Raw genomic sequence first — 11602 nt, 5'->3', positions numbered from 1 at the left:
AAGAAAAAAAAGCAAACTTGGGTGGTGACTTGTATTTCCTTATATTTTGGTTCTAAATACTTTACAGTGAGGCTTATACTAGTATCAGCCCATTAAGTCTATTTGTAGAAATGTAAAAAGTGTCAGTTATGTGTAAGTGAATATTGCTACAGAAGGATCCTGGCGGAACTTTTAAACCCTTACACTGTATCCTCTCTCTGTGCTGAAATGTGAATTCACTAGAGTATCATTGTCACTGTATCAATGTCATCCCGTTGCTCATTGATTTGCTCAAGCGGGCACCAGTGACATCTCCATCGTGAGACTTGTTACTGTTTTTGGCATATTGAATACGCCACGGGTAGCTTGCCAGGCTCTGCCATGCAGGCAAGCTACTCTTGGTAGCTTGGTAGCTCTCTGAGAGGGGCGGAAGAACCGAACCCAGGTAGGCCGAGTGCAAGGCAAACACTCTACCCACTGCGCTATTGCTCTAGCCCCACTAAAGAGTAGCAGTGAAAAAAAAAAAAAAAAACCAAAGGTCCAAGAGAGAGCTCAGATTCTCACAAACATGCTTTGCATGAGGAGCCCAAGTTCTGTCCCTGGTACCTCATGATTCTCCCACACAGCCTGAGAGTAGCCCCTAAGCATTGCCAGGTGTGGCCTCAAAACAAGAATACAGGGTGATAGTGGATTTTTCCTTTAACTTCTCTTTTCCATATGTGAGAGAGAACACTCGTCACTCAGATTACAAAACATCTTGCTTTGGGAGATGCAGCGATAGTACGGTGGGTGGGGTGCTTGCCTTGCACATGGCCAACCTGGGCTTCCATCCCAGGCACCCCAGATGGTTCCCCGAGCCCACCAGCAGTGATCTCTGAGCACAGCAATAAGCCCTGAAGACCCAGGAATGGCCCCAAAACAAAGCCCAAAAAAAAAAAATCTTGCTTGTAGAAGACCCATTATATGCGGATCATGAACATTTCATGGTTTTACACGAGTCTAGCTAAGTCTTTCGACCTTTGTGAGCATTCCCAGGATGTTTTGGCCCAATTACAGAGGCTTCTATTTTTCTCCCAAAGCAGGTACAAGTCTTTAGTACAAACACCCAGATTCAGGGGGCTGGAGCGATAGCACAGCAGGTAGGGTATTTGCCTTGCACTCGGCCGACCCGGTTTCGATTCCCAGCATCCCATATGGTTCCCCGAGCACCGCCAGGAGTGATTCCTGAGTGCAGAGCCAGGAGAAACCCCTGAGCATTGCCAGGTGTGACCCAAAAAGAAAAGTGACCTGTCTGTTTCTCATTTTGGTGTTTAGGACCTGAAGAAATAGTACATGGCCTAAGACCTTGCATGTGGCTAGGTCTTTGGTCCCTGGCACTGCTGTGCTTCCCCCAAGCCTAAGCATGGGGCAGAGGCAGCCCCTGAACACCACAGATATGACACAATTAAAATGAACCTAATTTGGTGTTTGGAGGTAAATACCCTGTCAATATAAGAAGAAACCTCAAATACTTTGAGGTTATAAGTTGGATAGGACACCAAAGAAATGTGTTAGAGTGAGTATAGATATAGATATATAGACATATATATGAACATATATAATCTCGTTTGTACACCATACATTGTTGGTTAATACATTTATTACTCATACTAGTATCATTATGATAGTGTATGTGAGGGTATTTTATAAGAGAACTTACCAAGCATTAGTACTGTAACAAAGTTATTTAGAAAAACTTTTGGCATATAACCTGCTATAAATAAAGCAAAAAAAAAAAATCTGGGTTTGGGGTCAGAGAGATAGCACAGCAGGAAGGGCACTTGCTTTGCACACAGCCGACCCCAGTTTGACCCCAGCATCCTATATGGTCCTCTGAACACCAGCAAAGTGATTCCTGAGTGTAGAGCCAGGAGTAACCCCTGAACATCACTGGGTGTTGCACAAGACACAAAACAAAACAAAAGCTGGGTTTTACATAAAAGCCCTTTGGCATAAAAATACTGAGTGTTGAGCTGGAGAGATAGCACAGAGGCTACGGCACCTGCTTTGCGTACAGCCACCTGAGTTAGGATCCTGGCACCATGTATTGTCCCCCAAACCCCAGCACTGCCAGGTGTCACACACACACAAAGATGTTCTATGTTTATGGCCCAGAGAACCAGTACAGCATGTACAGTGTTTGCCAACCTGACTTTGATCTCTAGCACCTTGTTGCCACCCCCCCCCCCCCCCAAGTCATGCCAGGAGTGATCCCTGGACACAGCCAGGAGTAAGCAAAAAAAAAAAAAAAAGTAAAAACAAAAACAAATCAAAAATTTTTAACCTGTGTTTGCATTAGTTTTCTGGTGCTGCTGTAACAACCACAAGTTCAGTGATGTAAAACCACAGCAGTTTATTTTAGTTCTGTAGGTTGAAGTGAAACATGGGTCTTCTGAGCTAAGAGTGAGGTGACTGTGTTCCTGTGTGGAGGCGTTTTTCCAGCTTGGAGAGACTGCCCACATTCCATGGCTCCTGGCTCTATTCCTCCATTTTTTTTTTTTTAGGGCAGGGGTAGCACACCCTGAGAAGCTCAGGACTTGCTCCTGGCTCTGTGCTCCAGGATCACACCTGGTAGCACTCAGGGGACCGCACGGGACACTGGAGATAGAACCCAGGTCAGCCTTGTGCAAAGCAAACACCCTACTCGCTGTACTAACGCTCTGGCCCCTCTTCATCCATTTCTAAAACCTGCAACTCTGCATCTTTAGACTTATCTCCCTTCTCTCCCTTAAGTCCTCTTCCCTTTGTGTGTGTGTGGGGGGGGGGGGGGAGGATGGATTTGGGCCACACCTGCTGATGCCCAGGGCTTATTCCTGCCTCTAGGCTCAGGGATTACTCCTGGAAGTTCTTAGGTCTCACCTGTTGTGCCCGTAGGGGGGAGAGACATAGTGCCAGGCCACATCCAGCAGTGCTCAGGGTTTTTCCCAACTGTTCAGGGATCTTTCCTAGCAGTACCCAGAGAACCATATGCAGTGCCAGGGACTGAATTGTATTCAAGGGATTGGCTGTGCGCCAGGCATGCTCCTTATCTGTATTATCTCTCTGGTCCCCATTTTTTTCTTATATTTTAAAATTTGCACATTCAACAGTCCTCAGGGCTTACTCTGGCTCTGCACCCAGGGGTCACACCTGGCGGGGCTTGGGCACCATACGAGGAGCGGGGGAATAAAGCCAGGTTGGCCAGGTGTGCAAGGCAAATGCTTTACACGATACTGTCTCTCCAGCCACCTGAAGTTTCTTAAGAACCTTTGTGATTACCCTGAGCCCACTGGGATAATCCAGGATAATCTCCCTATTTTAAGGTTAGCCCATTAGAAACTCTCATTCTATCTAGGACTGTAATTCTCCTTTGCCATGTAACTTTAACCTAAGAAATTAACAAGACTGCCAAAGAGACAGTACAGCAGGTGAGGCCGAACCACACAGCCAACCTGAGTTTCAGCCTTGGCTCCGTATAATGGTCCCCAAGCCAGAAGCCCTGAGCACAGCTGGATGTGACTCAAAACCTAATAACAATAATAATTTTGGGGGCTGGAGTGATTGCACAGTGGGTAGGGCGTTTGCCTTGCACGCGGCTGACCCGGGTTCGAATCCCAGCATCCCATATGGTCCCCTGAGCACCTCCAGGGGTAATTCCTGAGTGCATGAGCCAGGAATGAACCCTGTGCATTGCCGGGTGTGACCCAAAAAGAAAAAAAAATTAAAAATAGACTCAGGAATCTAGGGTTGGGACATCTTGTGGATAGGGCATTATTCTTCTTACCAGAATATTAAGAAAGGGGTATGCACGTAAAGGTGCAAGGGGCCAGCACTGCAAAAAAAAAAAAAAAAAGAAATGTTTGTCTATATGGATGCTATGAGCTGGTAGGGAGACATAATTAATTGATCACAACTTTCCTATATCATTTGTCAAGAGTTTGGTGCCTCTTATACCCTGCAGGTGCCCCAACCCTAGCTCTGGAATTACCATTTACAGATGGGTAAAACTCACTGGTAAATAATCTTAATCTTGTGCCATTTGAAAAATGCAGGTCTGGCCCCAAGAGAGAGTGAGCAGAGGGTAAGCCATTTATCTTGCATGCTGCTGACCCAGGTTCAGTACCTGGTACCCTCTATGGTCCCCTGAGGAGCACTACAGGAGTGATCACTGAGCACAGAGCCAGGAGTAAGCCCTGAGCAGAGGCCATGACACAAAAAGAAATTAAAGTTGTTATCAAAATAATGTTTAACACTGGTGGTGGGGTTAGTGTTGGAATAATGTGTTTTGTTTTGTCTGTTTTGAGTCACACCCAGCAGTGCCCAAGGCTTACTCTGCCCTGCACTCAGGGGTCACTCTTGGGGGGGCTGGGGGGCCGTCTAGAATGCTGGAGCTTAAACCTGGGCTGGCGTGTGCAAGGCAAGCAGCCTACCCGCTGTGCTTTCGCCCTAGCACCTGGTGCTGGAACATCATATGCCTGAAACTCAACTATGAATAACTTTGTAAATCACGGTGCCTTGATAAAAATTCATCTTCAAATATTTAGCTTTTTAATCTGTGAGAGCTTTACTCAGTGCAACTAAACAAATCATTGAAAAAGAACTTGTTTTATTGTAGAAAAAAAACACAATTGCCTCTTTGGGACCAGAGAGCTAGTTTGTCTGCTGAGGCATTTGCCTTTCCCACGACCAGCCCTGGGTCAGTCCCTGCTTGCAAGTCCCAGCACGAGTGACCCCTGATGCAGAGGGAGTCAGGTGTGGCCCCCAAAGAACTAACCAACCAAATGAAAACTATATATTGCCTCCTAGAAACCTCCAGATTCACATTCAGCTTCTTCCCTCCCCTCCGAGTCGTGGGGTTTTGTCTTGGTTTGGTCACGCCCAGCAGTTCTGTGGGGCTACTCCTGAGAGGCCGAGGGGAGACTGAACCTGGGCCTCTCATACACAGGGCCTCAGCCCACTGAACTCTCCAGCTCTCCTCTCTCTATTTTTCTTTGGGGGAGTCACATCCAGCAATACCCAGGCATTATTCCTGAGCCTGTACTCAGGAATTACTCCAGGTGGTGCTCGGGGACCATATGGGATGCCAGGGATTAAACCCCGGTCAGCCTCGTGCAAGGCAAATGCCCTACCCACAGTTAGTATTGCTCCAGGCCCTTCCCTCTGAATCTTTAACTTGAACGTCACTTCTGTAGTGAGTGAGGCCCTCCACATTAATCCAGTGTTAGGGTCCCCCAACAACTTCAGTTTTTTGTGGTTTTTTTTTTTTTTTGCTTTTGGGGTCACACCCGGCGATGCACAGGGGTTACTCCTGGCTCTGCACTCAGGAATTACTGCTGACAGTGTTCAGGGGCCCATATAGGAATCGAACCCGGATCAGCCACATGCAAGGCAAACGTCCTCCCATCTGTGCTATCACTCCAGCCCCAAACTCCAGTTTCTTAATACTTACTACTCTCCTGCCCACTGTGTATTTTACTTCGTTTTGTCTTCTCTCATGGGAATGCATGGTACATTAGGTCAGGGATTTTGTTTTGTTTTGTTTTGGGACCACATCTAGCCATGCTCAGTACTTCATCCTGGAGCTGCTTGGGGACCAGAACGGATGCTGGGGATTAAGTCTGTGTTAGCCACATGCATCCTGAGCACTTTAACGCTGGCATTATCTCTTTAGCCTGTATTCATTCTCTTAAAATTTTTCTCTTTCATTTGTTTTTGGGCCATACTTGGCAGTGTTTGGAGGCTACCAGCTGCTCAGTACTTGCCCGAGTCATTCTCAGCAGTGCTTGTGGGGGTCTCATGTCACCTGGCGTGCCCCCCAGCCCATTGGGATGTCTCACACAATTCTTTTAAATTACTTTCTTGGGGCTGGAGCAATAGTACAGTGGGTTCTTGCCTTCCACACTGCCAACTCAGCTTCAATCCCCAGCACCCCATATGGTCCCCTGAGCTTGCCAAGAGTGAGCCCTGAGTATCACCAGTTGTGGCCCAAAAACAAACAAAAAAAACAACTTTGTATCATGATAATGCATCACATGCACTGTAACTCATTTAATCATTTGTTAACAGACCGATGATGTATTTAGGTTTTAAATTTTTTTTTCGCTTTTTTGGTCACACCCAGCACTATGCACAGGGGTTACTCCTGGCTCTACACTCAGGAATTACCCTTGGCGGTGCTCAGGGGACCATATGGGATGCTGGGAATCAAACCCGGGTTGGCTGCATGCAAGGCAAACGCCCTACATGCTGTGCTATTGCTCTAGCACTTAGGTTTAAAATTTGTATTTATACCCAGCATAATGGTGGCTGTATATGTGTATATCATACCACTTCAGCCCGACGTTTCACATTATTACATATTTGATTTTTTTTCTTTTTTTTTCTTTTTGGGTTACACCCATCAATGCTCAGGTGTTACTCCTGATTCTGCACTCAGGAATTACTCCTGGCGGTGCTTGATGGGCCATATGGGGTGCCAGAGATTGAACCAGGTCGGCTGCATGCAAGGTAATGCCCTACCTGCTGTACTATTGCTCCGGCCCCTGTTACATATGTTCTAATTCCCTCTCATACAACTATACCAGTTTAGACTATTAAAAGTACTATGTGAGGGACTGGAGAGCACAGTGTGTAGGATGCTCGCCTTGCATGCGGCTAACCTGGGTTTGGTACCCTGAACAGACAAGGAGTGTTTCCTGAGTGTAGAGCCAGGAGTAACCCCTGAGCCTTGCCAGGTGTGGCCAAAAAAAAAATAAAATAAAAAAGAGCACATGAGGATGGAGGGCTGGAGCGATAGCACAGCGGTAGGGCGTTCGCCTTTCACGAGGCCAACCCGTGTTCGATTCCTCCGCCCCTCTCGGAGAGCCCGGCAAGCTACCAAGAGTATCGAGCCCTTGCGGCAGAGCCTGGCAAGCTACCCATGCGTATTGGATATGCCAAAAACAGTAACAATAAGTCTCTCAATGAGAGACGTTACTGGTGCCCACTCAAGCAAATCGATGAGCAACGGGATGACAGTGACAGTGACATGATGATGAGGGCTAGAGAGATAATAGAGTGGGTGAGGTGCATGCTTTGCATGCAGCTCACCGGATTCAACCCCGTGTCCCCGAGCCCCACCCCACGGAGTGCTCCCTGAGCACAGAGCCAGAAGTAAGGCCTGACCACTACTGGCTGTGGTACCAAAACAAAAAGAAAAGAAAAATACTACAGTGGTTGGAGAGATGGTACTGTGGGTAGTGCACTTGCCTTGGGCTCAATCACCACCACATACAGTCTCCGAAGCCACCACCACCACCCTCCTCCCACAAAAAAAAAAAAAAAAAAAAACCCTACATGAGCCACCATTTCCTTACAGCCATGGGATACTATTTCCTTAAAACATTTTCTTACAACATGGGATACTATTGGTCTAATTTTTTTGTCTTTTTAAAGTAAGTCTGATACACTCTTTGGTTATTTTTTGTTTTGTTTTGGTTTGGGGGCCACACCAGCAGTGCTCAAGGGTTACTCCTGGCTCTGCACTCAGGGAACACTCCTGGTGAGCTTGGGGGACCACAAAGGATGCCAGGGATCGAATCTGGGTGGGCCTCATGTCAGGCAAGTGCCCTGCATGCTGTATAACTCTCCAGCCCCAACTCTTTCTTTTTTTTTCTGGCTATCTCAGTTTTATTGGAATGACAGGATTTTGCTGGGGCTTGTAGCTACTCCCAGCTTAGTGCTTGGAGATTATTCTTGCCAGTGCTTGGGGGACCATCCTGTTCCCAGGATGGAATCCAGGGCTCTTACATGCAGAAAATTTGATCCCCCCCACTAATCGCCCGCTTCCCCTGCCTCCCACATCCCCATTCTGGATTGCTGTTTAATCGCATCCAGTCACCTGTTAAAGGAGGTTTTCCGGCATAGAGTTACAGTGGCCAAACTGATGCTGAACCCTGGACAGGTGAGGCTGACAGCCTCTTACTACTCACTCATACCCAGAACCCAGGGAGGGCTACAATGAGACACAGAGCAACAACGGGACACTGGCAGGAGGGCAGACTTTGTAGCTGCAAGAGGGTGGGGGCCTCCAAAATCCTGCAGTGTATGTGATTGGCTCTTTGAATAATTCCACAGGCTGGCAGAGAAATGAAACCCATCCCACAGAGATAAGCAGGAACCGCACCTGGTTCATTCGATAAGGATTGTTTAGCAAAGGGACTTTCAGTTAGCCGTGCAAGCCCTTCAATTTTACCAGATGTCAAGGTAAAAAAAAGTACTGAATCTTAATTTCAAGTGTTCCCTGTTAATTCTGAGAATTCATTTAGTTACTGGTTTGTAAAGTACTTTGGCACCTAGCATAATGGTTACTTTTCTCATTAAGCAAGCTCATTATTACTATTCATCTTATCTATAGTAATACTTTATTTCCCTCAGTTGTATATCAGAATTTTCCCCCAAACTGATAGGCATAATTACTTTGCGGTTTTCCTTTGTATGTTATTTTTATGGTGAATTGATGCTAGGGCCTTTGTGAAGTGGATTGTAAATTTTCCAGGCATACACAGTTATAAGGTGAGGGTTATCTGTTCACTGAAACTTTGAGAGACGTCTTTAATTAAACTATCAGAGTCCAGAGACCAGAGAGCTGGTACCGCAGGGTGGGGGTCTTGCCTTGCACATGGCCGACCAGACTTCAGTCCTCTGTACCCACTGAACAGCAGATGGTCCCCTGGGCCTCCAAGAGTAAACCCCCGAGCACAGCTTGGTGTGGCCCCAAAACAAAAAAACAAATGAATAAACTACCAGAGTCCAGATACTTCTTTTTTTGCATGTTTCTGGATAATATCTTCAACAACTTTATTATTTTTGTAATTTTTTCCCCAGAAAATATTTCCCTGGGTTTCTGGCTTTTATTTTATCTGTTAGTTTTTCATTGTTTTTTGGGCCACACCCAGCAGTGCTCAGGGCTTACTCCTGGCTCTGCCATCCAGGAGAGCATACGGGACTCTGAGGATCAAACCCAGGTCAGCTGTATGCCAGGCACGCTCCCTCCCTGCTGCACCCCCACTCTGGCCTTAATACGGTTTTTAGAAAGGTAGCCAGAAGGCCTGGAATGAGTAGCCAGAGGTGAAGCTCTTGCCTTGCATGTGTGAAGTCATGAGTTCATTTGCTATCCCTGCAACAAATAAATAAAAAATTTTAGAGTGTCAATGGGGGCCAGAGACACAGGTCGACCAGAGACACAAGTCAACGCTTTGCATTCAGGAAGCCCAGGGTTGACCCCCAACACCACATGTTCCTCTAGCACTACAGGAGTGACCCTGGAGCATGGAGCTGAGAGTAGCCCCCGAGCACTTTCAGGTGTGGTACCAAAACAAACAAGCAACATTGTAATCAAAAACTGAGTCTAGGGGCTGGAGTGATAGCACAGCAGGTAGGGCGTCTGCCTTGTATGCGGCTGACCCGGGTTCGATTCCCAGCATCCCATGCAGTCCCCCAAGCACCGCCAGGGGTAATTCCTGAGTGCAGAGCCAGGAGTGACCCCTGAGCATCACCGGGTGTGACTCCCCCTCCAAAATAAAGAAAAAAAGGTTGAACCAAAGAATTAAAAAAACTGAACCTGTCACACTGGATTAAAACCAAAAAACAACTAAGGGCCAGGAATGTGGCTTGGCGGTGAGTAAAGCACATGCTTTGCATGCATGAGACCTGGCTTAGATTCCCAGCACCACACACACAAAATTGAATAAAATAAAAGTAATTATGGGCTGGAGACATCGTACAGCTTCGCACATGGCTGACCTGGGATCGATCCCCGGCACCCCGTTGATTCCTCTGAGCCCTGCCAGTGATGATACCTGAGAGCAGGGCCAGGAGCAGGCCCTGAGCACCATCAGGTATGGCACCAAAACAAAAGTAGTTGTAAGGGCAGCTGGCTAGAAAACGGAAGAGGCCCATTGCATTTCTCATCATATAAAGCGGAATATAGACATGAATGGCTTTACGGGGCCAGAGCAATTGCACAGTGGGGAGGACTGCACATTTGTCTTGCACACAACCGACCTGGTTTTGACCCCCAGCCTCCCATACGGTGCCCTGAGACGACCACCGTGGTCCCTGAGTGCAGAGCCAAGAGTAAGCCTTGAGCATCACCAGCCGTGGCCCCAAGACAAAAGAATGACTTTAATCATCAGTGAAATATAGGCTTATTTGTGTGATATATTTAATTTTTGGTGTTGGGCCACACCCAGCAGAGCTCAGGGATTACTCCTGTCTCTGTGCTCAGGGGTGACTCCAGGAACTATGCAGTGCCAGGATTGGAACATGGGTCTCCTGTATACAAAGCATTTGCCCAGCCGGTTGGACCATCTCTCCTGCCCCTACTTGATAAATTTAAAGAAACAGCGCTGGAGAGATAGTACAGCTGGTAGGGCGCTTGCCTTGCATGGGGTGAACATGGGTTCAATCCCTGGTATCCCATATGGTCCCACCCACCCCCAGCCCCGCCCGCCCCAGCAAGCCAGTAATAATTCCTGAACATAGCTGGGTGTGGCCCAAACCCGCACTTCACCCCCTGCCAAATAATAATAATAATAATAATAACCACCAAAAAAAATTAATGCTTTGCTGATTACTATAGAAGGTAAATGTAAAATACAGAAAAATTTAGAAAACAACAAGTAGCAAGAAATAAAAACTGTAAAATAGGATGACAGATGACAGTTGACAAACCCCATTGTAGCTCAGCTAGAACATCAGAGATACGACAGGGTTAAACCCCTGCCAGAGTAGAGGCACTGCAGTTTTGAGGAGACAACCCCCCACACACACACCCTTTATGCCTCCAGAGTTGTTAACGCAGAACCTTGAGGCGTGGTGAGATCTGCCACCAACAGAAGGCTAAGAAAAAAGCCCCAGTTCTTAGGAGCCTCCCTCCTCCGGGCAGTCCTCCGGGGACCACCGGGGGCGGTACCAGCAAGTCCCTTGCACCTCGCTCGACAGGCGCGTGCAAAGCTTGCGTTCCCTGGTCAGGGACGAGGTCAGCCGTCACCTCGCGGGGCCTCACGCCGGGGTGCAGCGATTGGTCGGGTCCCAGACCTCGCGGGAGGCGCCCCAGCCCCGGGGAGGAAGCCCCCTAAGTCTGCAGGCTCGCCACCACGCAAATCTTTCTCCTCCTAGGGGGCTGGACCCTGCTCGCCGTGGGCCTCCCGGAGCACCAAGTTTCTGAGCAGCTCCGTCTACCGCCGGCGGGACGAAGGGGGTCAGCGGGCCCCACTCGGGGCGGGGAAACAGCTGGGGGGGCTGCTCTGTCCCTCGGCAGGGTCAGACCCCCCTCCCCCGAGGCTCGCCCCGCCCCACCTTGCAGCCCCACAGGGCCTCGCAGCATCCGCGTCCGAAGAGGCCGGCGGGGAAAAAACACGGGGCTGGGGTTTGGGGCCGGGAGCTCCCCTTCCCCAAGCTGCGGGATGGGGCGGGGGTCCTCCCGGCTGCCCACGAGGTGGGATTCCGGGAGGGCGCCGCCCCTCCGGGTTCGTTTACTCAGAGGAGAGAGAGTGGGCCCACGGAGGGGCTCGGCGAGCGGGGACAGGGGGGCTCCCCGCAGGCAACAGGCAGAGCGGGGGCT

Source organism: Sorex araneus, chromosome 3 (genome assembly GCF_027595985.1).
Source record: "Sorex araneus isolate mSorAra2 chromosome 3, mSorAra2.pri, whole genome shotgun sequence".
NCBI lineage: Eukaryota > Metazoa > Chordata > Mammalia > Eulipotyphla > Soricidae > Sorex > Sorex araneus.
This window is presented reverse-complemented; position numbering follows the sequence as displayed.